This window comes from Lissotriton vulgaris, chromosome 11 (assembly GCF_964263255.1).
Source record: "Lissotriton vulgaris chromosome 11, aLisVul1.2, whole genome shotgun sequence".
In the NCBI taxonomy this organism is placed as follows: domain Eukaryota; kingdom Metazoa; phylum Chordata; class Amphibia; order Caudata; family Salamandridae; genus Lissotriton; species Lissotriton vulgaris.
The window spans coordinates 908312781-908334241 of NC_141699.1; the positions used below are offsets into that span (position 1 = coordinate 908312781).

The 21461-nt window shown below is 47.2% G+C and overlaps 1 protein-coding gene across 15 annotated transcripts in view; it reads left to right on the forward strand.

Annotated features, from left to right (window-relative positions):
- Positions 1-21461, forward strand: part of TRIP12 (thyroid hormone receptor interactor 12) — a 1206981-nt gene that overhangs the window by 79376 nt on the left and 1106144 nt on the right. For all 15 annotated transcript variants that reach the window (XM_086944059.1, XM_086944047.1, XM_086944048.1 and 12 more), the window contains exon 2: positions 4593-4716. The gene's annotated coding sequence lies outside the window, so the exon portion shown is untranslated. The remainder of the gene's footprint in view (positions 1-4592; positions 4717-21461) is intronic.

Here is a 21461-nt window from a genome sequence, read left to right on the forward strand (position 1 = left end):
CTAGTCTAGGTGCTGCTAATTGCATATTGCACTTTAGGAAAGATGCTGTTGAATTTTCCTCTTGAATTGCTAATTTGCACATATACTAATATAGAGACGATTCTTAGCACTTTAACTGCATATTTGCACATAACTAAGGTCGTATAATTGTTAATATTACAGTTAAATGCATTTTTCGAATGGCCTAATGATTATGTTCTATAGATGCTGCTAAATGCATATTAAGATACAGAATTATCTGTATAGGGTTTTTCGTTTTAAGCCCTATTTTTCTACATTGTGTTTTATGGTAACTTGCTTTAGTATTGTGTAATTTTTTATGTCTGTTGCTATATGGTTGTATTTTCTTTACAAACCGAATAAAGCATCTTTGACTTTTGACTTTACATCTAAGTCACGTAAATAAAAAACATGTTGCCTTACAAATGCTATAGGTGTCACATTTGCAAAAGTTATAACTATTGGCATTGTAAATGCCAGAGCTATTAATTTAGCTATTTTAACAAACACATAAATAAAAAAAAATGTAATTTATAAGACCAATAGCTCAAACTTTCCTAATGCGAGACCTATTGCATTTCCAATGCTTGTTGTGTTCGTCAAACATCTCAAGCGTAGATGACTTGTCCTTTCACGGCTCAGTCAAAAAACTATTTTTTCACGTTCTTTAGCACTCTATGGGAGTACATGGATTTTCTTGTTCTCTTCCCTGTGCTGCTTCTCCCTCATATGCCCATTCTTATATCCCCAAGTTAGCCCATTGCTTGCCCTGCCCTTTCTGCTGCTCTGCATTGGTTTTTCTACCATGGCTCCCCAGGATCCCCCGCCCCCCCCCCCCCCCCCCCCCCGCATTTAGGAAAAAAAAATATTCCTTTAACTTTAAGGCCTTTTTTGGTTTGTTTCCATGAAGCCTGCTAGCTGCAATTTGCTGCTGAGCCGCTGCTTTCTGAACAGGTGCTTTTAAACTCCCTTTATTAATTTTTAGGGCGCACAGACAGTGCAGCTGTCTGGTTTGCTGAAGAAATCTATGGGACTTTCAGAAAGGTGACCTAGGAATGGATTCCGGCCGTTGCTTACCATTGGCTTTGTGGTTTCAGCTCACATATTCTGTTTTTCTATTTTATGACTTTATTTGTTCTAGGGTGTCCAGCTACAGTTCATCCCTCCCGTTGCCCAAACCTTGTCTACTGTATTCTTCCACAGACTCGCTTTCTGTAAATCCACCTTTAAATCTTGATCTTATTTCGTTACATGTGCTGTGCTTTCAAAACCATAGGACCTATGTCCGCCTCTCTCTTGCAGGGAGCTTGGTGTCTATTTTTCTTTCTCTGGCTTCAAAGTAAGAGGATGTATGTGACAATCATGCTGCCTGTTGGGGGTGTTCTTGAGGAAGGCTGTAATGCTGTTTTTCTCCCTAGCACACAACAAAATGTAAATGTCTAAAACTGAGCTGTACTGCCAATCAACTCCATACATTGGGTGATGACATTTCCACACATTATCGTGGTTTTATCAGTAAAACTGTACGAGTGCAAATGTAATGGTCATTTCAGTTGAAGATGTGTTGTCTGTAATGGCAGTACTCTGCTATGCATACTCTGTAACCCCCCCCCCCCCCCCCCCTTTGCACTATTGCACTCTACACCACTCCACACAGTGCCCCTCAACTCTGCGTCATTGCACTTTTGTCTGCACCACTCTATTCTTCGCATCTCTACTCTACACCACTCTGTTCTTTGCAAATGCACCCTACACCATTTCACGCCACCCTACTCTGCAACACTGCAACTTATGCCGTTGCACTCTATACCATGCATACTGCTCTGTGCCACTCAACTGTACACCAGAGCACTCTGCCAATCACCTCTACGCCACTCTAATCTACTCTGCACAACTGCACCCTACTCTGAAACAATCTACTCTGCGCGACCCAGCTCTGTCCGCAACTCTATGCCACTTTACACCAGTCTACCCAAAACCAATGTACTTTACGCCAACCCTGTTCTACTCTACACCACTGTACTTTGACCAGATACTCTGCATCGCTTTACGCCAACCCATTCAAACCCACACTACACCACTGCACTCTACATCTCTTCACTCTACTCTGAAGCAATCTACTCTGTGCCACTGCAATCTACGCCACTCCATTTTAAGTTACTCTGTTTTAAACCGCTGCCCTCTACACGATGATTCAGAAAAGGGGGTGGTGATGAACAGAGTGTCTGAATTAAGCAGACCACTCTTACCCAGTCCAAAGATCAGGGCTTGATCCATCACCGTTATTTAGCTCACTGCACCATCCCAGCTCAGAACCTGGCTATATGCAAATCAGTCTGTCCCTGGCCCAGTGCATCATGGGAACAGGGCAGACCAAACTACCAAGCCAATTCTTCACCGGAAAAGAGACAAGCTTCCGGGGACCGGTTTCTGGCATTTCAGCCGTCGTCGGCCTGGCTTGCTTGAATCCTGATGGTGCAGTGAGCAAGGGACTCATGTGTGTTCATCACCACCCCCTTTTCTGAATCATTTTGTCCACCATAAGCGTGGGAGGGTATACTCAGATGTGAGTCCCCTTGCTCATTGCACCATCAGGATTCAAGCAAGCCGGGCCGAAGACGGCTGAAATGCCAGAAACCGGTCCCCGGAAGCTTGTTTCCTTCCCAGTATAAGAATTGGCTTGGTAGTCTGGTCTGCCCTGTTCCCATGATGCACTGGGCCAGGGACAGACCAATTTGCATGTAGCCAGGTTCTGAGCTGGGATGGTGCAGTTAGCTAAAAAACGGTGATGGATCAAGCCCTGATCTTTGGACTGGGTAAGAGTGGTCTGCTTAATTCAGACACTCTGTTCATCACCACCCCCTTTTCTGAAGCACTGTACACGATGGCACGCTTCCCCACTTTAGTTGAAACCAATGCACTCTATGCCAATCTACTGTGCCACTGCTCTGTGTGCCACTATACTCCACTATCGAGGAAAAGAGAGAGGAACCCTAGTACTGTGAAAAGGGACGGGGTATCCTGACCCGGAAGCTGTTCGTTGGTAGCAGGGAGGGCGAATTGTTTTTACAAGATTGTTATTCTTTCTGTTGCATTATTCTCAGAGCAACCACAACAGTACTTCATCGCCAATTGTCAAACTGCGAAAAACTCCGATATCGTATTTTTATGTCGCGGCACATTTGTTTGCTCTATGGATGTATCAATGTAGATACGATTCATTTTTTAATATTTATCCAGAGTGATTTGTTATCTGTGGCGCCAACGAACCAAACCCTCATTGAGTAGCTATTAATACTAAGTTTTCCATTCTCAATAAAAACGCCACAGAGGAATATTTCCCCTTCTGTTTTCCAGCAAAATAAAATGCTAAAACATTTGTAGAAAACTCTGTCCTGAAGACGGTGAAGGAGATGCATCTTAACGAAACGCTGCATCGACTTTTTTAGTTTTCTTGTGATGTTTACCATTAATAATGTATTAAGAATAAGATTTTTTACCTACATGTGACCATATTGTTTTAATTGTAATAAAATCTTTTGATACTGTCATTATCGTTTGTACGTGTTTTTATTATCGAACTATCTGCATTGTCTGTTGCATAACCGTTATTACAATACAAAGTTATGTGTCGAACACATGATCCATACAAGTTGAATAGGGACTCACTTTGTCTTTACCACTATACTCCACGCCACACCATGTCACTGCGCCACTCTAGTCTGCGCCACTCTAGTCTGCCCTGCACCCTGCCAGTGCACTCTAGCCCACCCTACCATGAACCACTGCACCCTGCCAGTGCACTCTAGCCCGCTCTATGCACCACTGCCCTATGCCAGTGCACTCTGCCCCACTCTACTATGCACCCTGCCAGTGCAGTCTACTCCACTCCTGCATTCTATATCACTCCAGTCTAGGCGACCCTAAACCAATGCGCCCTGCCCTGCCCTGCGCTGCTCTGCCTGCACCGCTCTGCCCTGCGCCGCCCCGCTTTGCGCCGCCCCGCCCTGCGCCGCCCCGCCCTTTGCGTTGCCCCACGCTTTGCGCTGCCCCGTCCCGCCCCACGCTTTGCGCTGCCCCGTCCCGCCCCACGCTTTGCGCTGCCCCGTCCCGCCCCACGCTTTGCGCTGCCTCGTCCCACTCCACGCTTTGCGCTGCCACGTCCCACGCCACTTCACTCTGCCCCGCTCTGTTAAAGTATCTTGGAATCCTGTGCTCACTGCAGCTTGCTTTCTGTAACAGGTAAATAAATGTGTGTTACTCTTTGCTATTGTTGCTTTTTTTTTGTCGTGCACAAACTTGTGTTATGTTGAAAAGTGAGGTAACTGATATTTCACAAGAGGAGAAAATGTGGATTGAACAGTTATTTTCTGTTCAGATATCTCAATTAACTTGGCACTTACATCTGAATCTATTGTACAGTATGAATCGAGAAGTGCAAGCACTTGTTTGCTTCATTTGTTTGACTGTTTGAGGTTTTGTAAAAAGGCTTAAAGTGACCTTGTGCTAGATGATATTTATATACTGATCTTCCATTTTAAATGGGTGTTTTTATTTGTTCTGTAATATAATGCTGACTTCTTTTATTGCAGTTGTGAACCACTTGCCACAACACAGATTGGCACTTCAGAATCCTTTTGTCCAGCTCTTCTCCTGAGCATAAGGCTGTCGCTGTGCGTGAGAGGCATGTGGCCGTTTTGAATCTCGGCCAAAATTGTAAGCACTTTCATTTGTATTTTAAATTCCAGTAGTCCACTCACATAGCATCTTTGTCTTACTACACATTGGGTTGGATCAGCAATGCACTAGGATTTTCACCAACACTGTCCCTTATTTCTTTTTATTCTGTACATTGCCTCTTTAGATGTATAACTTGATTATGATTTTGTATTTACATTAATCAGTTTTTGTTCTCTATGCGCAATTATATATCGATAGTTGTACACTGTTCTGCAGGTTCGAGATTTTTCTGAAACTTTGAAGAGCATCCCTGTATGAGTTGTGGTTCAGCCAAGAATGTGCCTCAGCACAGTACCTGCTTTTAATATAACACATATTATAATCCAGCAAACTTTCTACCAGCTCTAGCCTTTTCTCTCCACTTCTCATATGATTCCCTCAGAGGTTCACACAGTGTTGCCTGCACGTTATCCTACCATCTTTCATGTTCCTCCCACACCAACAATGACATCTGTGTGGCCCAAGGCCATTTAGAGACCATTTGTTACTAACTCTTAACAAATGTACACAATCTTGTAAATGAGAACTTCGAGTACTTGCCTTTATAATCAGTTAATTTCTGAAGATTTGCTTTTCATCTTTTGCAGTTGTATAACATTGTGTTGTGATTCAGGTGACCGGACCACTGTTGTGCTTTCCTTCAGATTGCTACTGCCTTAACTAGTCACAAGCCACTGGTTTTCAGCTGTCTGTGGAAGAACTTCCAAGATTTGTGCAACACTGAACAGATCTATTTCCAGACTTAAACTAAAGAAGTTGAACTGCTTTTGGCACTGTGAATGTAAACCAACAGGCTCGAGCACTTTTTTGCACTGGTGGCACAGAAGCAGTGTTTCAGTATACACGGTGTTAGCTTGTATGTTTGATTGGTTCAGATGCTCCGTCCATTACCACCCCCTTTTGTACCACTCAAACACTCACACCCAGTCAAAAGATCTGGGTTTAATCCATCACTGTTCTTTAGCCCACTCTGCCACCCCAGTTCAGACATGGCTATATGCAAATCAGTCTGACCCTGTGCTTCATGGGAACAGTCAAGCCCTAACTGCCAAGCCATGCCTTCCCTGGACCGAAAACAAGCTTCCGAGGACCGGTTTCAGGCATTCCAGCCGTCTTCAGCCCGGCTTGCTTGAATCCAGTGGCAAAGTGAGCAAGGGACTCACGTCTGAGCATACCCTGCCACACTTATGGCGGCCAAAAGCGGTACAAAAGGGGATGGTGATGGACGGAGCATCTGAATCAAACACTCACACCCAGTCAAAAGATCTGGGTTTACTCCACCGTTCTTTAGCCCACTCTGCCACCCCAGTTCAGACATGGCCATATGCAAATCAGTCTGACCCTGTGCCTCATGGGAACAGTCCAGCCTGAACTGCCAAGCCATGCCTTCCCTGGACCGGAAACAAGCTTTGCCACTGGATTCAAGCAAACCGGGCTGAAGACTGCTGGCATGCCAGAAACCGGTCCTCGGAAGCTTGTTTCCGGTCGAGGGAAGACGTGGTCTGGCAGTTCGGGCTGGACTGTTCCCATGAGGCACAGGGTCAGACTGATTTGCATATAGCCATGTGTGAACTGGGGTGGCATAGTGGGCTAAAGAACGATGATGGATTAAACCCAGATATTTTGACTGGGTGTGAGTGTTTGATTGATTCAGATGCTCCGTCCATCACAACCCCCTTTTGTACCGCTGTATGTTTGGGTAGCAGGTTTCATGGTGGTCGCCACTAGTTTCGATGTAATGTTCACATAATGTTAAAATTCATTAATTGGAAGCACTGCTTTTTTATCACCACCTAACATTGGCACCAAAAACCGCACATGCGCCAATCTTTGGAAATAGTGCTTTATAGGTCAAAGTCTGCTAAGTGCATCTTGGGGACTCTCAGAAAGTTTATCTAAGAATGCATTCCGCCTGTTGCTTACAATTTGCTTTGTGGTTTATAACTCACGTTTTCTAACTTTCCATTTGCTAGCTTTCTTTGATTAAAGCTGTCCATCTTGAGGTCGTTCCTCCCGTTGCCCAAACATTGTGTACTATTTTCTTCCACGCTCTCTTTCTGTAAACAGGCCTTTCAAATCTTGTTCTTATCTAGTCATGTTTGCTGCACATTCAAAGACAAAAGTAAAATGTCAACCTCTCCCTTCCAGGGAGCTTGGTGTTAATTTTTCTTTCTATGACTTCAAAGTGAGCAGGATTTGTGCGACAATCCTGCTGAGTACCGAATGGTAAACCCAGACCCAGGGTGCACAACCTACAATCCCACTTGGCTTCCAAAACGTAAACAAAATATGAACAAAATGATAACTGTAGGAATAATTTTATCAAAATGAAACTGTTGTCCAATGCTTTAATTACTTTATTGCTGGTGTGGTGATGCCGGTATTCCAAATTCATACAGGATACAGCTCCAAAGTTTTATCAGCAGTATATGCCAACTCAGTTCATCAACAGTAGCATTTACATCGTAAACCCAATGCATTTCGGGAAAACCCTTCGTCTGAGGGTAACAGTATTGTGAAAAACTACAAGGTCTTATAAGGACATGCCATGGGAAAATGGTCTGTGATTCAGGTTTGATCATTTATATCAATGTTCAATGCAAAATGCAGATTTGTTCAGAAACCAGTAGGCAACAAGCCATAGAAAACAGGGTGAAATTAATCGAAGGTTCCAGGAGGAGCTCTTGAAAATAACATCACCAGACTAAACAAAACAACGACTCCGATTTACCCATCCAGTCTGCATTCAGACTATCATTTTTTGATTTACTGAATGAATTACCCCTAATGGGGCTTAAGGCAAAAGTATACAACAGAAAACAACTGACTGCAATAACTTCTTGCTTTGCCACTGTTTTCACCCCCAGAGTTTAAAACCACATTTGACAACATAATTCGAAGAATACAAATAATTAGATTCAATACACTAGGTGATGCCAATGGCACACATTTGTTCAGTAAAACCATATTTCGTTGCAAATGCAATGGCCATCTCAATTCAAAATGTGTTGCCTGTAATCAGTGAGCTACCACATCATGCATGCCCCACACTGCGCCACTCCAGCACCTTCCACACTGTGCCTTGCTACGAAATGCCTCTACACTAAGACAATCTGCGACATTCCACACCATTCTGCTCACGACATTACAATCTATGCTGCTCACTCCCCTCTAAGCTCCTCTACCTGACCTCAATCTACCCTACCCACCACTCCTTAATCTATCCCCACTCAAACCCAATCTATTGCCACTCTAACCCAATCTACCCCACTTCACTATGATCCAAGCGAACCAATTTACCCCAAACTAATCTACATCAACTCTATTTACTCACTCCACCCCAATCTACTCCAGATCACCCCAGTCTACCCCACTTTAACCCATTCTACCCCACTCTAACCCATATTACCCCACTCTAACCCCGTCTACCCCACTCCACTCAGTCTAACCAATCAACCAACCCCAGTCTAACCCACTCCACCCCAGTCCATCCTACTATAAACACCTCTCTCAAAACCACCCCACCCAAATCTACCCCATCTCATCCACTGCAGTATATCCTACTCTATCACAATCTACCTCACTTCACCCCACTGCACCCTACTCCAATTTACCACCACTCCATTCCTGTCTACCTTACTCCACTCTAATTTACCCCTCTACAATCTTTCCCGCTCTTCCCCAATCAATCTCACTCTACTCCAAACTCGACTCCAATCCAACCCACCTCTCTACCCCACTCCTCTACCCACTACATTCTACCCCAAACAACTCCATACTACCACAAGCCTCTCCAGTCAAATCTAATCCACCACACTCCAATCTACCCTACCTCACTCGACCCAATCTGCCCCACTCCAATCTGTCCCGCTCTACTCCAGTCTGCCCGACTGCCTCAAATCTACCCCACTTGAATCCATCCCAATATAGTCCACCCCAATCTACCACACTCCCTCACTCAACTCTAACCCACTCCACCTCACTCCAATCTACCCATTCCATCCCAATCTACCTCCCATCATAACAATCTACTCCATTTCTGCCCACTCTAGCCCAGCCCATTCCATTCGATTCTACCTTACTATAATCCACTCCAGTCTACCCCACTGCAACATACCCCACTCTACCCAATCTCTCCCGCTCTACCCAATCTCCCCAGTTCTCCAATCTATCTCAAACCACCCTGCTCCATTCTACCCCACTCCACCCCTAAGCTTGTTAAACGAACATCTTAACCTTGGTCAGAGTTTTATGATGCAGTATTGTGTGTGTTATTTATGATGTGGTTTTATCTGCATATTTCTAGGGTGAATATTGTAGTGGTGTAACAATACTGTTTATCTGGCAACTTTAACGTTATGACTTTAGTGTTGTGATCCTAATGAGGCGTTGTCCAGTTTATATTAGTTTAAAATTTAGGGTAAGGGTGGTGTTGCATACAGAGTGCTGATTAATTTCTGATTATAGCTCAAATATGGGCTACCAGAAGTGTGAGGAGTACAGGTAATTATACAGAGTGATTGATGGTCTTCAACATTTTCAATACTCCCCTCACCCTGGGTCTTTAAGAATGGACAACAGCTTCCCCAGATTGACTAACATATTTTTTCACACTCACTAAAACATTAAATACTGCATGCAAGCTGAATAATTTTATGGGTGGTTAAGAGCATACCTGCTAAAAAATTATATATACACAGCAGATTTGTAGTGATTTTGATTTTTGAAGGGTAAAACCTATTAAGCCAACCACTTATTTGACATGAGATTGTAGGTTAGAGGGGGATGTTAAGAACATTTATTAAAAATCAATGTTCTATGTACTTTTTCCTACAAGAAATATGATTTATGAATTGGAAAAGCAGCAAGCAATGTGTAAGTGTACTTTGTATTTTACCGCAGTATCCTACCCATACACCAGCTGGCTCCATGTCAGTGCAACATCTCCAGCCAGTTCTGGCATTTTAGGCAAAATCACTTTGCATACGGACTTTGTTTTTAGCCCACCTCTCATTGTGATTACAAGTCCCAAAATGCATTGCAAGGTTGGTTAAAAATTCTGCGGCTGGCTGTAGGTGTTTCACAGGAAATGGGGCCACTTGGCCGCTCTGAACAGATTTACAATTCAGACATTGTAGTTCAATTTAGTTACCCCTTTTACAAATGCTAACGAGTCAACTATGGCGGCTGGCAGCCCGGTCTTCTGTAAAGTTCAAAATGTTAAACCTTGTATGATCCTTTATCAGAAATGAGGGGTAAGGAGGCTTAAAGAGTTATTTGAGCACCACTTTGACATCTACTTTAAGCCAGGATATGAATGACAAAAGAAGTTACTGACGACCTGTTAGAGTGGAAACTATTTTCATTCTCTAAACACACAGCACTGTTTTCAGCATGTTAGTCTGTGTTGTCCAGGGGCATACTAATTGCTTTTCTTGGGCAGATCCTGCACCCTATCTCAAATCAATTTGTGCCCCCATGGGACAAGCCCACTGTAGGAAGACCTCTGCTATCATGCACTATTTGTGGCGTTGTCCGTTTTGGCTTTTAGCGATAAGAGAAGTCTGAGAACTAGTTGTTTTTTCTGCATTAGTGTGACACTGGGTGGGGGACTTTGGGAGGGTGAGCAGTCCTTATACTCGTTACCAAATAGAGGTTTAGGTCCCAGATACACAGATCCGACAGCCCCCTTAGTTAGGGTTATGACGTAAGCAAATTCAAGCCAACTTCTTGGCCATGTTTTCACAAGACCCGTACTATTCTTCACAGGAATTTGTGACCTTGCAAGAGAGTCTCTCTTTTGGGGTGTTGTACTGTTTCCCTGCTCCCATCCTTCCTGGTTGGGGTGCCTTGAATTGGTGAAGCAACGAAGTGCTAGAAGTTGGGCTCCAAGGCAATTTGATTACCTTCCCAAATCTGGCCTATTTAGGTCTTGCGACCTATCGATGTGCGCAAGCGCATCGAGCGGAACGAGAATTCAAGTGGCGAAAATCTTCAGCCCCGCGGTTTTCATGCAGTTCACGTGAACCACGTGATTAAACATGCACGTGCAAAAGGCTCTCCTCCCTCCCCACATCAAAGTCATCAATCACCCTCCCACAGGCTTCCCCAGCGCTGCCCCGCCCCCTGCTTCACACCCAGGTCATCTGTTCCCTGCCAGACCTCGTTTAACTTGTTCCCTGCTTGCCTCTCCCCCGCCCCCCTCCCCCACCACAGCAATGCCGAGGGCTGGGTTTCACTTTCAGCACGGCAGAATATGTTATCCCAGACTGTATGTACCTTCATATGACCACCTTCATATGACCATAACTATGCTCGCATTTCTGTGCCCTCCGATTTTTTCACCAGACGGTGTGTATCTGCATAGGACCATAATAATGCTTGTATTTACGTGCCCGACGATTTTTTTTCACCTAGCGTCTAAATGTTTCTTCGTGACTACATTGTCCCTGATTGCTCCGTCGATTCCGACAATTGTTGCTTTGAATGCAAGTATATTCCAACCTGCGCTACCTGGCGATACAAACTCATCACGGACAACATTGCCTCCCATTCTGTTTGTTGTTCCTTCATTCATCACACCCACTCGTCCCTCCCAGTCCACGGGTCTGACCTATCCCTGTCCACCACCCCGTTCCTCCCCTCCCCCTGTTCCACACGTGACTTGGCCACTCCCCCCGCCATCCCGACGTTACTTCCGGAGTTCGTGGCGTTTCCCTGACTACGCAAGACTTGTCTGGGCTTCTCCGTGCTGCATTACTTCTCCAGAGGTACGTGTTTCACCGTCCTCTACCCTCTGCTCGCTCTAGCTGTCCATGAGCTGCCCGATCCCATATTCAAAGTTATTTTTTCCCCGATGCAGATCCAGTCTCTGCTTTCCTGATCACCGGTGGGATCAGACGTTATTTCTAAAGTCAACACGCCGTCTTTCTTCCCTGAACGACCCGGCACTCAGGTTAGTTTCATACTACACTCCCCCACGGGTACGCCTTCCAACGCACATTCTCAGTTGATTTACCCTCATCCCTTGACTTTTCCCCACGCAGCCCCCGGATTCATTCAGACTACCTCCCTGCCTCCTTTCACCGATATATGGTCGATCTATATCCCGACAGGTATTCACATATTCAGTTAGTCCTGCCTCGCTCCTGCCCCGGCTCTTCCGCCTTAGCCTTCCCAACTCCACGCCTTCCTCTCCCGCTCCTGTTGCCCCCACCCCTGCACCTCCCTCCTCTCCCAAACCACCAGCCAATGCCCTCCACGCACTCACAAGCCCCTCGGGCTCGCCATATATACCTTAGTCGCTTTTTGTCGCCCTGCGGATACAAGCACACACCGATCTTGTACCCTGTCTGTTGGACCTGGCCATCCCCTTTCCAGTTCCTTCCCGCGGAACCAAACCCTGACCACATCCAGACCCTTCCTCATTGCCACCCGCAGCTAGCCCCTCCAGTTACTTGGTTGACTCAGTCCATGCCCTTCGTGGACATGACCGTCCTCTTTTCCACCCAACAGAGCGGCTCGAGCACGGGCTACCACTTGCTCCCCAGCTTTGTGGACACGACCGTCCTCATTTCCACCCTACAGAGAGGCTCCAGCACGGGCTACCACTTGCTCCCAGCCTCTCCTGAGCTCACTTCCATTTGCCACCACACCCATTGTTGTATCTTGCACGCCCTTATCGGCCACCACGCCAGTCAACTTGTTACTAGAGTTCCTGACTGTCCCCCTAGGCTCTCCCCTCACACCCTTCAGATCCTCTTTGCACTTGCCCAGCCCTCTCAGTACTCCCTAGTGGCCCTTGCCAGGCGCGTCCATAGCACCATACCATTCCTGCGGTTGTCATTCTCCTTGGTTTGTCCTGACCCCTCCCCCTTCTCTCTCCCCTTGTACAGTACTGTTCTCCACCCAACCCAGTCCTGAAGATGATCCCAATTCATGAGGATCGAAACGCCGTCGACCATTCAGCCTAATAAAAAGCGCCACCGACAAAGTGGCTCATTTCACTAACAGCCTACCTACATCAACAAGCACTGGCGTTGCCAATAGGTCTTGCAGTATGAAAGTTGGAGCTATTGGTTTTGTAAATGACAAAGCCCTTTATATTTTTAAAATGAAAACAAAAATAAAAGGCATTGTTATTTGCAATTGTAATAGCTCCAACTTTCCTACTGCGAGACCTATTGGCAACGCCAGTGCTTGTTTTTTCTTGCATTGTACATTAACCAGGGGCTGCAATATTTCAGATTAGGTCTATAGAGCGAGTGTGACACCTGGTGGCTGGGATACCAGAGTATCATGCAGCAGGTCACAAATCAGTACGTTGTGAGCCACTCATTTATGCAATATCTGGTATGCCATCATGGCTTAGTTCTGCCTCCTGGTCTTTGATCGGAGTTCTTGCCTGCCATCTACTTTTGTACTTGCACTTTTTTTAGGTCTCGCCTAGTGTTGCAGTGCATGTGTTGCTCGCTCTGCGAGACCTCTTTTGATCAGGGAGATTTCGGAAGTGGATTGGAAGCCCCACCCATGATTTTTATTGGCGTACGTCACACTTTATGTTAAACGCTCGCTTTCTTATTGAAGTGAGGCTTGTTTGTTCCCTCCCTGTCTCCTTTTCGGCTCGCCCACCCGGGATGGATCGTTTGCTCGCGGCTTGACACAGCGTCTCTTAATTAGCCGCCAATCACTTTTTTCTTGTAGTACAACAATGGCAACGCCCTGCAGAGGAGTTCTCCGTTGTGCGCTCTGCTTTCGCAAGGGCGCTCGCTCTTACCAGGGTGCTGAATAACATGAGTGCCAAATGATACCCAGGGGCCATACCAGGCGATGCTGCGGTCTGACTTATTGATTTAAAAAGCCGTCCTCAGACCCGCTTACCGTAGTTCTGCTAACAATCCACTCAGCACAAGTCCCTCTGTCCTCGCTATTTTTATCTGGACACTCTGCAACCATGCCATTTCCCGTGTGCTCTTCTAGAGCTGCTCGCGCGCACATAATGTGTGGATGGAGTGAAGGCAGCGATGTGGGATGCAGAGTGCAGCGTACAACTGCACCTCTCCCGAAGGCTGCTACATTCAGCCCGCCTCACTCCCACAAGTGACTACCACCGGCTGCCCCCTCCCCCAGGATGCTGGAACATTCAGCTCCCTCGCACATTTATCCCCTCCCTCCCTAGGGGGTTGACTCAGTCAACTTGTCTCACTATCACAGGTGACTAGCACATTCAGCAGCCCCCCACCTACACAATAGAGGGTGCAATGAACTTTCACAATCGGCACCAATTTCCCACACGCAACAGCAACCACACTGGTTACTGCCCAAAAGGCACCAATTTCTCACCCCAAGTGATTGCAGCTCCACAGAATACTGTTAAATTAGGCGCCAAATTTCTTGCCCGGCCCTCCCTCATTCAGTACTGCACCTCAACACAGGGTTATTTCTACAACCAGCAATCCCCCAGCACCATGGTGACAGGCGCAATCAGCGTCTCTTCCTCGCAGCACCCTCTCCGCATTCAGCACCTTCCGTCCCATACGCACGCCCCGGCACAGGCAACCGCAGCAGTCCGCAACCCTTCCTCACTCCCAGCGCACTGCATGCCCAGACTGCCCGAGGGTGCGCCCCTTTCTCATGTTACACGGACATCCAGCCGCACTGCCAGAATCAGCTGGCTGGTAGAAAACTGGAGGCTGCTGCGAGGGGAGACCCCCCCCCCCCTCCCCCCCCCTTCCCAGACCGAACTACTCTGGTGGGGGCTAAGGAGGTGTGCCTGAAAGGCTGCATGACTTCTCCTGCTGAAAGTCCCTTTATCTCCCCGTAGAAGCCCAGGCTGTGCTCTCACCCTGGGAAGGAGTGAAGTGACTTCAAGCAGAGAAAGTTACAAAAAGCTGGCGTTAGGACAGGAATGCAGAGGGCAACGAGTGATGTCTGAGAGGGCCTCTCCGTATCTCCATCCAACCCTGACGGAGGTTGATTCACACTGCAGACACTGGCGTTTTGTCTTTACTGTTTTAGTGCTTGTCCCTGGTTTAAATTTGCGATCATTTTCCTTCAACTTTACAGTTTATAGGCAGCTGTAACCAACCCGCCCTTCTGCCTCTGTACACAGTGTGTATTTATTGTTAGAACTGGGGCAGTTGCTGTTGTGTTCACATACAGGCGCAATTTGTTCTTAATAATGCAAGAGAACCGGGGGTGGGAGCCAAGCGCAACTATTGGCGAAGTAAACTTGCTAGATAGGGCTTTAAGTGAAATGAAAAAGCTGTGGGGTCTCTCAAAGGTGCGTGGCTGATGAAATTAGGGCATGCCTTTAAAAAGAGAGCTACAAATCTGTGCTTAGCATAGTGTGCTGCCGACTAATAATTTGCTGCTTCTGTCATTGCATCCAAACATATAATACATAGGGTAACCAGATTCTCAAAACCAGTATTAGCAATGCAATAGGTCTCGCATTTACGAGATTTTGAGCAATTGACATTGCACATAACAAAGCCTTTTATTTTTATTTTAGTTTTTAAAACCGAAATTGAGGGCATTGTCATTTACAATGCCAATAGCTTAAACTTGCGTGAATGCAAGACCTGTTGGATTGCAAATGCCTGTTTAGGCCATTGCTCTAGACAACATATGTGCGCTGTCATGAACCGAGACATGCTGTATATGCTGTGTGGTCTTACAGCCCTCCCATAGGCTTCCCATTTGCTGGCACCATTGTCCCTCCATCTTTCGTTCTCCCCATTTGTCAAGGGCATGCATATGACATGCCTCTTCCGGTGTTTAGCCCTCTCCGAGAGCACTGCCCAACTTCTTTTAAACATATTTAGCTGCTATTTTCATCCATTGTTTCGGGGACTACTTTTTTATTTTTTATTTATCCCGTGCCCATGCTGCTGCCTGGCTCCTGTTGCCCGCAGCCACCGCTTCCTCCTCCTGTGGTGGGGACCTACAGCCGGTCTGTTTTACCCGTTTTTATTTTGTTTTACTACAAATTACTTTTTTTTGCTGCTTTCAGCATTTATTATTAGTGTGCGTTTGTGGCCCGTCTTACACTGCTGCGTTTCATGTTTTGCTTTTGTCTGAACATGAAGTGATTTACCCAGAATATCAGGATGTTGAGCTTATGCCACCAGGATTTAAAACTAGTTCTCTACATTTCTTATATTGGCATCTATGTCCTTAAAGCCACATCTTAAAATTGAACCTACCTGTGATCAAGAAGGATGACAAAGGTTATCTATGAATGCTGCTCAGGCAAACAAGGGCTGCCTCCGAACTGGGAAGAATGCCTGCACCTGTCCATTGATTCATAGTGCCCGCTATGTGGCAGGTGCTAAACTCCCATACCAGTGATGGCCATAGTAAACGCATTTTTTGTACAGCATCTTTGATTTGCTTCGAGTTTAAACTTTGCACACTGAGCTGCGCAGCAGTCCCTCAACCCATCAATCTGCTGTAGTGGGCGCATTCTTGCGAATTGTGTTGAAATTGTACCAACTAGTGCTGTGTGCTTGTCTAAGTTGTGTGTTTTTAGGTTTAGTTTTTTGCTGCAACATTTGACTGTTCCGTTTTTTATTAGGTCTTACCTGAGCCAGCGCGCATGTGCTGCTCTGCGAGGATTTTAGTAAGGGCTTTTAAACGCTAAACAGACGCTGGTGAGTGTACTAATTTCTTTTTTTTTATCAACCGCTATTGGGCTTTGCATGCGTCTTTCTAAAAAAGACCGCACGCAATTGGTCCAAGGCAGGTGCATGTCCTGCCTTCTGTCCTCTGGCCTAGGGTACTCGGAGCGAGCAGCAGCATGGCCGGGTGCTATCTTTTTTTAATTAGCAACGTGGAGCGCGCAGGCTGCCATCTGTTCCGTATCAGGTTTTAGCTTTCACTTTTGCGTTTTTAAGCGTGCACACCACTCGTGGGCTTGTTTTGTGAGCTTCCACGTGCGCCCCTCCCATCCTCTCCTCAGCAATTTATTTATTCTCACTTTCACGGTGGGAGTGCGGTAAGGTTCCCACAGCGTATGGCAGGAGGCCTTCTGTCCCTGCTCAGAGTCTTGATGGTTAATGTTCTTCCTGCTCGCGCAAGCCACCTGAAATGCCCCTTAACATTCCAATAGTTGTTGCTCTGTAACTGCTAGCGGTACAAAAGGAGGTGGTGATGGACAGAGCATCTGAACCAATCAAACACTCGCACCCAGTCAACAGATCTGGGTTAATCCATCTCCGTTCTTTAGCCCCCTCTGCCACCCTAGTTCAGACATGGCCATATGCAAACCAGTCTGACCCTGTGCCTCATGGGAACAGTCCAGCCCGAACTGCCAAGCCATGCGTTAACTGTTAGCCGCAGTTTTTGCTGCGGACGGGAAAGTTTTCCTTCGAAAAACCATGACCAAATTTGTCTTTGTGTTAAATGGTAAGTATTTTGGGGCTATTTACAGTGCCAGCTTTGGGACTTCGACAAGGGATTTATAAGCCTAGTAATTTTCGCACAAGGTTTTTTTTTTGGAAGGGCGAGTTTAGCAGCTCTTGAGTACAGAGCTGTTTTGTTGCACCTTCATCCTTAACTTACAACTCTTCCAAGCTAATTCGCACTGCTTGGGCTCCTGGTCTAAGTACTGATAAAGCATCTGCCCCGAAAGAATACTTTACAAACCAGCAATGCTGTGTTATGTTGCATGCCATACTCCTTAACAAACTAGCAAACTTGGGTTCAGGTTAAGATGTGAAATGAACTGAGCATGCCATCGAACTCTGGGCCCTACTCGACTCTTCCTCCCCTGACGTCGCCTTCCTGACGGAGACCTGGATGAACCCCTCCTCGGCACCTGACATCGCCAGAGCCACAGGGACCGCACTAACTAAGCAGCAGGAGAGGAAGTTCCATCGTCCACAGAAACTCCCTCAGAGTCTCGACCAGCACCAACAACACCCTCCGCACTGCTGAACACCTGCACTTCTAGATCCACATCGACCCCCAACACCACCCTCATCGGAACCCCCATCTACCGCCCCCGCCCCCCCGACCACAGTTAAGCGACTCCATCGCAGACTAAGTCAGCACGCACGCCCTTGCGTCCACGGTCTACATACTACTTGGTGACCTGAACTTCCACCTCAACACCGACCACAGCTCCACCACCCTGCTTGACAATCTTGCCAACCTCGGACTCAAACAGCTCATCACAACTCCCACCCACTCTGCCAGACAACCTCAACCCCATCTTCTCCGCCAGCAACCACGTTACTGTCAGCCACACCACCGAATTCCACTGGACTGACTACCGCTGCATCCACTTCACCTTAGAGAAGCCCACCGAGCACCACCACCCACAACGGGCCCCCCACTGCTGCTGGAGCAGACCAGCTAAACACCACCCTCTCCCGAAACTCACCTACTGACACCACCGACACAGTCGCCGCAAACTTAAGCAATGGATTGACGACTGCGCCAACACTCTCGCCCTGATCAAGAAACCCTCTAACAGACGCACGGACAGAAAGGCCACCTGGTTCACCGCAGAGCACCAGGCATCCAAGCAGGCCTGCCGCAGGCTCGAGAAGAAGTGGCACCACAAACACACTGGACAGCAATTAAGCCTACAAGAGCGCTATCCGTGAAGGAACTCTCCAACCCCAGCGCCAACTCCGACATCCTGCTATCTCAAGACCTCTGCGACTCCCTAGCCACCTTCTTCCACTGCGAAATCGCTGACATCCACGACCGCTTCAACAACCAGGCCCGACAGATACCGACACCTCAGACTCACCCCCCCCCCCCCCCCCCCCCCCCCCCAGCAACACCGACCCCCTGCTCTCCTGGACTCACGTCAATGGCGAAGACTCCATCAAAACCATGAACACCATCCACTCTGGCTCACCATCAGACCCCTGTCCGCACCACATCTTCAACAAAGCAAGCTCCACCATCGCTCCCCATCTCCGAAAGATCATCAACAACTCCTTTGAGACCGCCACCTTCCCGGAAAGCTGGAAGCACACGGAGATCAACACCCTTCTCAAGAAACCCAAGGTGGACCCCAAGGACCTCAAGAACTTCAGGCTCATCTCCCTACTCCCATTCCCGGCGAAAGTAATGGAGAAGATTGTCAACGGGCAACTGACTTCCTTCCTCGAAGAGAACATCCTGGAACCATCCCAATTTGGATTTCCACAGCACCGAAACAGTTCTCATCGCTGCCACTGACGACATCAGGGCTCTGCTGGACAACGGCGAAACCGCAACCTCATCCTCCTGGACCTATCGGCTGCCTTCGTCGTCTGCCACCACACCCTACGCACAAGCTTCCACAACGCAGGGATCCGCAACAAAGATCTGGACTGGACCTCCTCCTTCCTCACCGGCAGAACCCAGAATGTTTGCCTCACTCCATTCCGATCTAAAGACCTCATGATCATTTGCCTCGTACTCCGAGGATTGTCCCTCAGTCCGACACTATTCAACGTCTACATGGTTCTGCTTGCCAAGATCGCACAACCTCAACATCCTCTCATACGCGGACGACACCCAGCTCATCCTCTCACTCATCAAGGCCCCCGCCACCGCCAAAACCAAACTCAACAAAGGTATGTAGGCCATCGCAGAATGGATGAGGAACAGCCGCCTGAAACTGAACTCCGACAAGACGGAGGTCTTCATCATCGGATCCAACCACTCTTCCTGGGAGAACTCCTGGTGGATGGCCGCACTGGGAGCTGCACCGACGCCCACTGACCACACACGCAACCTGGGGGTCATACTGGACTCATCGCTGTCTATGAGAATCCCCTACCGCTCCTTGGTTTTCCGTAAAGTTGATGGAGAAAAAAAGAAATTGCAAAAAGTTGGAGCGCCTCTGGAGGGCAAATTATTGTGAAGCAGCAAAAAACTGCTACAAAAAAGCCCTCCGACGTTTACACCAATCTATAAAAAAAGCCAAAAAATTATTCTTTGCAACCTCAATTCAACAAGCTGAGCAATCTAGTAAAGAAGTCTTTAAGATTGTTCAATCCTTTTTTTAAACCAAGAGCCATTGACACTGAGAATTCCATCAGAGAGACTCTGCGAAGATATCTCGGACTTTTTTGATAAAAAAATTATCCAGGTCTATGAGACCTTTTCAAACCCCACGCCCACTGTAATGGAGGACTTCAATATAAAAGACTCGCCCCCTTCCCTTCTAGCCCAATTCCATCACATCTCCCGTGATGAGGCCATGAGTGAGCTAAGCAAATGCAAATCGGGAGGCCCAGACGACCCTTGCCCACCAAAACTCTGGAAAGTGATGTCGTCCGCTATTGCTACACCTCTCCTCCATATCTGGAACACATCCATTGAAACTGGTACGTTCCCTGACTGCTGGAAACATGCCACCCTCCTCCCTCTAAAAAAAAAGCCAAATGGTGCCCCAGACGACTTGACCAACCTACGCCCCATTTCCCTGCTAGCAGCCCCCGGAAAAATGCTCGAGAAACTGATTCAACGCCAATTGAACAGTTTCATAGAGAATAACGGTATCCTTCATGAAACACAATCGGGTTTCAGAACTGGTTTCAGCACCGAGACTGCCCTTATTGAGGTTGCTGAGTCAATTAGATGGTCTTTAGACGAAGGGGCGTCAACTATGCTGGTGCTCCTGGATCTATCGGCCGCTTTTGATTCAGTAGACCATGGAAGATTGCTGTTAAGGTTAAGAGATACAGGTCTGGAGGATAGAGCACTGAACTGGCTTCAATCCTACTTAACAGATCGCTCCCAGAAAGTTGCATTGGGCACTTTCTCCTCCAAACCAAAACGGCTCTGGTGTGGGGTCCCCCAGGGGTCTGCACTCAGCCCGTTACTTTTTAATATTTACTTAGCCCCACTTTTTACCTTGATCGCCAAATGGGGGGTCAAGGCAATCTCATATGCCGATGATACTCAATTGGTTTTCCCCTTTGTTGAAGTATCTGAGATTGCTTTCAGTAAAATTAAGGGCTGCCTTAAAGACATAGCCAATTGGATGAACACTAATAAACTTAAGCTGAATGCATCCAAAACGGAAGTGCTATTCTTTGGAAAAAATACGCGTCCTACTCCAGACTTATGGTGGCCCCCGGAAATGGGACCAGCTCCAGCCCCTGGATCTAATGCGAAGAACTTGGGAGTAAGATGGGACGAGAATCTCTCTTTCTCCTCGCATGTTCAGCAGGTCTCCACAGGTTGCCTTCACAAACTTAGGAACCTTCGCAAATTTCTATCTCTCCTACCTCCTGAGTGCCGTAAAACGGTAGTCCACGCAACAGTTACCTCAAGACTGGACTACTCGAACGGCCTCTACCTTGGTCTCCCCAAGTATCTGGTGCAGCGCCTGCAGATCGTGCAGAATGCGGCTGCGAGACTTATAAAACCGATTCCATTTAAACATCATGTCTCTCCGCACCTTCGCGAACTGCACTGGCTTCCAGTGGCGAGCAGAATTAAATTTAAAGTTCTTACCCTGGCGTTTAGAGCATTAAAAGGTACCTGCCCTAACTATTTAAAACTTAGACTCACCCGCTACCATCAGGACAGACATTTACGCTCCAACTCCCTGCTTCAGCTAACTATACCAAGAGTTAGGAAGGCCAGACTTGGGGGTAGATCCTCTTCTGCCGGTACAGCGAAACTGTGGAACGCCCTGCCTCTGGCCATTCAATCCACCTCGACAGAAGCAAGTTTTAAGAAACTCCTGAAGACCTGGCTTTTCA